Source organism: Lactuca saligna, chromosome 8 (assembly GCF_052625555.1).
Source record: "Lactuca saligna cultivar CGN05327 chromosome 8, ASM5262555v1, whole genome shotgun sequence".
Lineage (NCBI taxonomy): Eukaryota > Viridiplantae > Streptophyta > Magnoliopsida > Asterales > Asteraceae > Lactuca > Lactuca saligna.
In genome coordinates, this window is record NC_136424.1 from 165404200 (window position 1) to 165412869 (window position 8670).

The following is an 8670-nucleotide window of genomic DNA, read 5'->3' on the forward strand; positions in this document are numbered from 1 at the left end:
GTGGTGTTTGCTGTTTTTCAAATCTTAAACATATCAATGGAAGGTTCAAATATGTTAAGGTAAGTCTAGGGCTTCAAACTAGGGCTTAAAATGGGACTTAAGCCAAATTTGAGGGACTTTATGGTGTTTGCGGTCCCAGCATCTTCTTAGACCGTGAACACCTCAATCATGGTGTTCTTGGCTGATTTCCTTGATGTTTGTTTGATATACTAGCTTAAAAGCACTTAAGGATGAGAGTACTTACTATAATGGTGCTTGATTCGAGCTAAAACGGCTAAGAACACTTAGTGTGTGTTCTTGGTGTTCTTGGTGTTTTCGAAAATCTAAACAAAAACCGGAAATGAATGGATGAATAGATGCACAAACACTAGATTAAGTGTTTACTAACTTGAAATGGTTAGAACACTTACAAGATCCGAGTTTTGGAATTAAACGTTGGATGATAGTTGAGAGAGTTTTTGGGAGTTTACTCTTTTCACTATTTGGGGAGTAAACACAATGACTAGTTTATTAGGGAGTAAACTCATACATAGGCATGAGTTTACGGTTTTTGGGTGATTCCTAAACCCAAACCATAAAAGTTTATTCGGGTGATTCTAATACGTGAAGTGTTTGCGGTTTTCAAAATAAAAACCCGAGACGACACTTTCTTTCACCCGTTCGTTTAAAAATAATAATAAAATAATTAAACGAACTTTATATTTTTTAAAAATAAGAAATAATGATATTAAATCACGATCCGAAGTGGTTGACTTTTAGGGTTTGACCAAAAGAAATTTCGGGTTGTCACATCATCCCCCTGTTAAGGGAATTTCGTCCCGAAATTAAAGTCTAAGCAAATAAAGTAGTTACAAATAACTAAGCAAAGAGATGAGGGTATTTCAGTTTCATTTGATCCTCGCGTTCCCAAGTGACTTCCGGTCCTCGCTTGGCGTTCCAGCGAACCTTCACAATCGGGATACGGCTTTGTTTCGTCTGCTTGACCTCACGGTCCATGATCTCTACAGGTTCTTCCACGAAGTTGACGCTCTCGTTGATCTCGATCTCGTCGAGTGGGATTACAAGAGTCTCGTCAGCTAGACGCTTTTTCAAGTTAGATACGTGGAATGTAGAATGTACGTTACGAAGTGTGTAGGGTAGGTCGAGTTTGTAAGCTACGGGGCCGACTCTTGCGAGAATCTCGAAAGGCCCTATGTACCTCGGATTAAGCTTCCAACGCTTACCGAAGCGTATCCAGCCCTTCCAGGGTGAGACTTTGAGAAGGACTCAGTCTCCCACCTGAAATTCCAAAGGTTTTCTTCGTTTGTCAGCGTAGCTCTTCTGTCGGTCTCTAGAGGCTTTCAATCGTTCACGAATCTGAACGATTTTCTCTGTCGTTTCCTGAATGATCTTTGGACCGGTGAGAGTACTGTCAGAAGCTTCCCCCTGGCTAATTAGGTATCACCCACTTCAGCCCAGCACAGAGGGGATCTACACTTTCGGCAGTAGAGGGCTTCAAATGGTGCTGCCTTTATGCTCGTGTGATAACTGTTGTTGTAGGAAAATTCGACGAGGGGTAAATGGGTATCCCACGCTTTTCCAAAGTCAATTACACAAGAACGCAACATATCTTCTAAAGTCTGGATTGTTCTCTCACTTTGTCCGTCGGTCTGTGGATGGTAGGCTGTGCTCATGTGTAGCCTTGTTCCCAGGGAATGTTGTAGTGATTGCCAGAATCTTGAGGTGAACCTACTATCTCTATCGGAGATAATGGATATAGGCACACCATGTAGCCGTACGATTTCCCTAATGTATGTTCTCGTAAGTTTCTCCATCTTGTCGGTTTCTTTGATAGGCAGGAAGTGTGCAGACTTGGTCAATCTATCGATGATGACCCATATGGTATTAAGTCCACCCGTTGTCTTGGGCAACTTGGTTATGAAATCCATAGTGATCCACTCCCACTTCCATTCTGGAATCTCTGGTTGTTGCAGTAAACCGGAGGGCCTTTGGTACTCGACCTTAACCTTTGTGCAAGTAAGGTATTTACTTACGAAGGTAGCAATCTCTGCTTTCATATTAGGCCACCAGTATAGCTTTTTAAGATCCAGATACATCTTATCTGAACCTGGGTGGACGGAATACCGAGTGTTGTGCGCCTCGGTCATGACCAAGTCTTGGAAACCACCGTGTTTCGGTGTCCAGATCCGGTCCATGAAATATAAGGCTCCGTCACCCTTGGATTCTAAATTCTTGTCCATTCCTCTGAGGGATTGACTCGGCACATTTTCAGGTTTCATGGCTTCAAGTTGGGCCACCTGAATTTGTTTAGACAATTGTGAATGGATGGTTATTGACAATGACTTGACCCTGCGACCAGAATATTCCTTCCGACTTAGGGCGTCTGCTACTATGTTGGCTTTACCCGGATGATCACGAATATCGCATTCGTAGTCACTGAGTAGCTCGACCCACCGTCGTTGTCTCATGTTGAGCTCCTTCTGATCGAATATGTGTTGTAAACTCTTGTGGTCGGTAAAGATAGTGTTGCTCGTCTCGTACAAGTAATATCTCCAGATCTTCAGAGCAAACACCACGACTCCTAGTTCAAGATCGTGGGTCGTGTAGTTAACTTCGTGTGTCTTCAATTGTCTGGAAGCGTAGGCGATGACCTTACCTCGTTGCAGCAGAACACACCCGATCCCTTGGTTCTATGCATCGCAATAGACTACGAAGTCTTCTATCCCTTCGGGGAGAGATAGTATTGGTGCGGTGCACAAGGCTCGTTTGAGCGTTTGGAACGCTCTTTCTTGTTTCTCTTCCCAGTCAAAGGCCATGCCTTTCTGGGTCAGGGTTGTAAGAGGTTTCGCTATTCGGGAGAAGTTATGTATGAATCTTCGGTAGTAGCCAGCGAGGCCTAGAAATTGACGAATTTCTGTAGGTGTCTTCGGTGCTGACCAGTTCTCAATGGCTTTAATTTTGGATGGGTCCACGTGGACTCCCTCTTTGCTCACCACGTGTCCTAAGAATTTGACTCTTCGGATCCAAAATTCACATTTCAAGAACTTTGCATAGAGTTTCTCCGTTTGTAAAGTTCCTAAAACTTGTCACAGGTGATCGCCATGCTCTTCCTTACTTCAGGAGTAGATCAGGATGTCGTCAATGAAAACGATGATGAACTGATCCAAGTAAGGTCGGCATACTCTGTTCATCAGGTCCATGAAAACTGCGGGCGCATTGGTCAATCCGAATGGCATCACCATGAACTCGTAGTGTCCGTAACGAGTTCGGAAGGCTGTCTTTGGAACATCCTCCTCTAGTACTCGTAACTAGTGATATCCGGATCTCAGATCAATTTTGGAGAAGTAACTCGCCCCTTGCAGTTGGTCAAATAGATCGTCTATGCGCGGTAGAGGGTATCGATTCTTGACCGTCAGTTTGTTGAGTTCAGTGTAGTTGATACACATACGGAATGATCCGTCTTTCTTCTTAACAAACAAGATTGGTTCTCCCCAAGGTGAGAAGCTTGGTCTTATGAAACCCTTGCTGAGCAGTTCGTTAAGTTGACCGGATAGTTCCTGCATCTCTGTTGGTGCTAATCGGTAGGGCGACTTGGCTATTGGGACAGCTCCTGGGACTAAGTCGATTCTGAACTCGACCTGTCGTTGCAGAGGTAATCCTATTAGCTCTTCTAGGAAAATGTCGGGGAAGTCGCTCACTACTGGAATGTTCTTTAGTTCTTTCGTTTCGAGGTTCGTATCGACAATGTGAGCAAGGAATGCATGGTATTCTTTACGCAGATATTTCTGTGCTTGAATACTTGATATAATACGGAGACTCGCACCGGGTTTGTCGTCGTAGACGAAAAGAGTTTCGTTCGATGGGAGGTTTAGACGGACTGCTTTCTCGAAGCACATGATGTCGGCGCGATGAAGGCTCAACCAATCCATGCTGATGATAACGTCGAAGCTTTTAATCGAGACCGACATAAGGTCGATTGGGAATGAATGGTTATCTAGAGTTAGGGTACATCCTAAGTATATGCCATTGGTGTTTTCTATTTTTCCATTAGCCATTTCTACTGCGAATTGTTCTTTAAGTGCGTGTGGTTGTTGTTTAAGCATGCGGACAAATTTATGGTTAAAGAAGCTTCGCTCCGCTCCACTATCGAACAGAATGCATGCATAGGAGTTATCGAGGAGGAACGTAATAGTTACCACCGTTGGGTCAACAACTGCTTCCCCATGGCCTATTTCCAGTACCCTCCCTGCTCCGCCAGCACTCTTCGCTTTGGAGCAGTCCCTCTTGTAGTGGCCTGCATCACCATATCCATAGCAGGTCGGGCTCGCGCCTGAGCCGGGGACTTGGGTGATCGGCCTCGCCGGGGATTTACAGAAACGGACGGTGTATCCTTTTCTATTGCAGTTAGAGCACTGCATTTCACGGCAGGGGCCGTTGTGGTGAAACTTGCATTTGTTGCACTTGGGCAAACTTCCAGCATACTGTCTCACCGGAGCGGTATCAGCAGCAGGGGTTATCGCGGCATGAAAAGCCACAACTTGCTTCTTTTTAGCAGCTCGTTGTTTCTTCTTGTCTTCCCAAAATTTCCGCTTAGTGTCAGCGGGTTTGGAGGGTTCCAGGATGGCTAGGGTGGTTGTTGTTGCAGGGGTTTTGACTCCATGGTCAATGAGTCGCTGTGCCAGTCGTTTGGCATTGTCGAAGGTAGCGGGGTTTGATGATAGGACATTCCCCTGATACGGAGGCACTAGCCCCCATATGTACCTTTCGATCTTTTCCCTTCAGTGGGAACCATATTGGGGCAATGGGCCACCAGTTCGCTGAATCTGGCGGTATAAGCAACAATGTTGGTGCCCTTCATGGTCAGGCTCCAAAGCTCCTGCTCCAATTTCTGGATTTCGCCCCACGAGCAGTATTCCTAAATCATGAGGTCTTTCATCGTTTCCCAGCCTATGTCGTTGGCTACGACGAGGGTTAGAGCTTTAAAGTGGCCATTCCACCACGTCAAGGCCTTTCCTTCAAAGGTGCATGCGGCATATTTGACTTTGCTCGCAGCAGGGCATGAACAAATTTCGAAGACTGATTCAGTCTTCTCGAACCATTACGAGAGGGCAATGACTCTGCCGGTCCCATGAAAGGACTTCGGCTTGCAGTTGGTGATATCCTTGTAAGAGCACTCTCTCGAGCGCACAGGAGTTTCAACCGGAATAGAGTTAACAGGGGTTCCACCTCTACTGGCATCAGTAGAGTGATACTGCGCCATGGCAGTTGCCACTGCTGCAGCTACGGCAGCATTTAGGGCTGCTGTATCGATGACCGGAGGTGGAGGAGGCGGTGGAGGTGTTGGGTTATTATGGGGAGATTTGCGAGGAGGCATCTTTCAACTATAAGTTTATAAAGATAAGCAAAGTGGCAAGAATCAATTTGTAAATAAGATGAGAGTGACACATGGACTAACTAACCATAGCCCAACAGTTGAATGAGTGTTTGAGATCACAACAAGGAAGATTAGTAGGAAAACAAGAGTGTAAAGATTTTTCCCACAGATTAGATAGATGTCAATAATACTGTTATTAACGATGTAATAAGTTCGATGAAAATCGACTTAACAGTAGGTCTTACATCATACCATACGGAAAGTTTGATAGTTCGTAGATTCCTAATTAGAGTACTGAAAGTTAGAAATATTTTACAGATAAGTGTTACTTAGAGCATAGATTTTAAAGGCTAATCCTTAACCCAAAAGATAAAGATGTACTAGACATCTTCTAATGGCGATGAGTATTCCTCGAGAGAACCCTGAGGTCTCTCATTTAACGTATCAATTCTTGAAGGTGTCGTTCATGAGCCCTTTGACGAGCTCGAAGTTCCATGACTTCTGCTTGAGAGGCAACCAGATATTGCTGCAGGGTTTCATTGGTTCTTCGGGTCCGTTCCATGTCTTCTTCGAGACGGCAGATGCGGACTGTGTTGACACCAGAGTTGGCATCAATCTCCATGACCCGGTCGATGGCCGCTCGACCTTGTTCATCATTGCGAGCTATTCTGCGAATCATGACGGGCAGAGCTCGATCCGCATAGCCACCATCGCTAACATGGTAAAAGGTTCGGTCCCCAAAGTAAGGTAAGGGTTGAACTTGTTCGTCACTCCAGCGATTCAAGTTGTTTACCCACAAAGGAGTGGGACCTGGAAAAGCTGGTTGAGGGTTGTTGACTTCGGGCTCAGAGTCCGATCCATCCGAGAAGCCTTCAGCTTGATGATCATCCAATGGAATTTGGTGCTCATCATCGGACTCTGCTTCGAGCCATCCAGCGTTGCCTTCATTCGGAAAGTACAGGTCACCATGATGGAATCCAGCCATTTAGATCTACGCGAGAAAATAGGTATAAGAATGTAGTATATAAGTAGCTCGTAGTAGTACAAAATACTCCTATAGTATTTTAGGTTTAGGTTCTACTGATCTTCTTGTGGTTTTGTTGGTAAGTTTTTAGACTTGTTAACATATCACAACCATTCTAGGGCATATGCTAATCACTCCTCGGACCAGCATAGTTGAGCAGGCTATACCATTCCCAGGACTGACCATACATACCCGAGCTTACCTGTGATATTTAACAATCGTAATACTTTTGTTCTTGTCGTTGTGACACTGGTTTTAGAATGAATGCAGACTAGTATACTTAATTAAATATTTTAGTATTTAATGTATAGACTCTTGGTCAAAGTGTTTTAATCCCAAATGGGTTTATAGTTTAGTATATCTTTTATGGGTTGATATACTTGATTCACTATAAACAATGCTCTGATACCAATCTGTCACACCCCAAAACCATGAATGGCGGAAACATTCTGGGGTGGAGGACGTCATGTAAAGTATCACAACACAGTATAACAGTAAATAAGCAAACAACATCATCCATCGCATTAAATATATAATTTTAATACAAGCGTGTTCTGTACAGTTATAGACACCAAAAATAATGTAAATCAAAATTATAAGATGAGTCTTGGATGCGCTCCATCTTCCCAAAAGCTGGTCTCGGTACCTATCTACTGATGACCTGAGAATACAAGTTATTTTGAAAGAGTTTATCAGCATAAAGCTGGTGAGTTCATAAGTATTTTAGTGTCGGTGTTTGTTATCAAAACGTTTGAACATGTCTCAAGTGTAAGTTTGTAAAATGTATGTATATATTTGTAAGTGTTTGTAAAAGTTTGAATCTTTCAGAAAAACCTATATTTTCTATTAAAGTAGCCTTCTACCAAGGCTTAACTGTTTTGTATGTTCGTTTACTGTAAAAGTGTGTAATTTACTCAAGTGTAACTATCATTCTAAAAATATAGTTTGTACATAAATGATTAAGTGAAAAGATCACTAATTTTGTAAAGAGTAAATTAATGTAGTACTGTAGTGTTGTATTTTAGGAACTACTGCTGTACTAACTACCTTAAACCGGATTTATATTAAGGCATCATGTGATTAATTGTACCATACTATCGACTGGATAAACAACGACAAATGTAGGTCGTAAAATGATATGACATTTGGCACCCGCAGACCTGCAGGTCCGGCTGTAGCTAGCAGCAAGGTGTAGGATAGTCAATCCAGTATAGATCTATACGCAAACTCACACTCTCCCTCCAAGAGAATTCTGGCTACAACTCGGGCCATGACATTTAAGGCATGCTCCGGTACAGTGGATCACAATTGTTAACGTATTCATTTATGTAATGTAATGTTACTTGTTCTACTATCGTTGTATATGTTCTTCTCTAGTATAGTTGTATATGTTCTTCTCTAGTATAGTTGTATATGTTCTCTTTATAGTATAGTTGTATAAGTACTCATAGTAAGGTAATGTATATGTTCTCATAGTAATAAGTATTGACTCATAAATGAACTAACTCATTGATCTAGAGATTGTAGTAGTATGATCCTGTGTTACCCCGATGGTAACTTACTAATGATGTAACTAATACGCATGAATATCGAAGTACTTTTTATGTCTATATATGTACAATTGATATCTAATTAATATTGAAACAACCTTCGGACAGTTACCCGAAATCCCACCAGACCACATCCAAATCGAGAAAAAGGAAATAGGGCGGATGGCCTTCCTAAGCCTTTTAAACATTTCTTATATATCTATACATATATGGGCATGCAATTTATAAGAAGCAAAACAAAGTTTAATAAAAGCATTTGATAAGTAAAAGAGTTTGTAGAACATTTTGAAGTAAAACAGTTTGATAAACCATTAGAACAGTGATAAAATCATTGGTTTTCTAGTATTAATCGCATGTGATTAATGTAATCACATGTGATTGATGTAATAACTATAATTATTTAACTTGTATCCCCCCCATAAAGTATTTAAAACATTTCAAAGCATTTCAAAGGTTAATTAAAGGGGTATGAACTCACTTGTGGTGAGTGGATTGAATTGAAGTATCGGATACCGTGCTAGGTGGCAAACGGAGACTTCACGAGCCTAGTTACCATATAATGAACATATGTATAACTAATTAGCCTTATTATAACTAATAATATCATTTGGGACACTCTAGCACCTGAAAACACTTTGTTTCAAGTGTTAAAGTTCACAAGGTTTGCATCCGAGTGCTAGTAGGGCATAACTAGGGTGTTTGGGGTCCAAGGGTAAACTCCT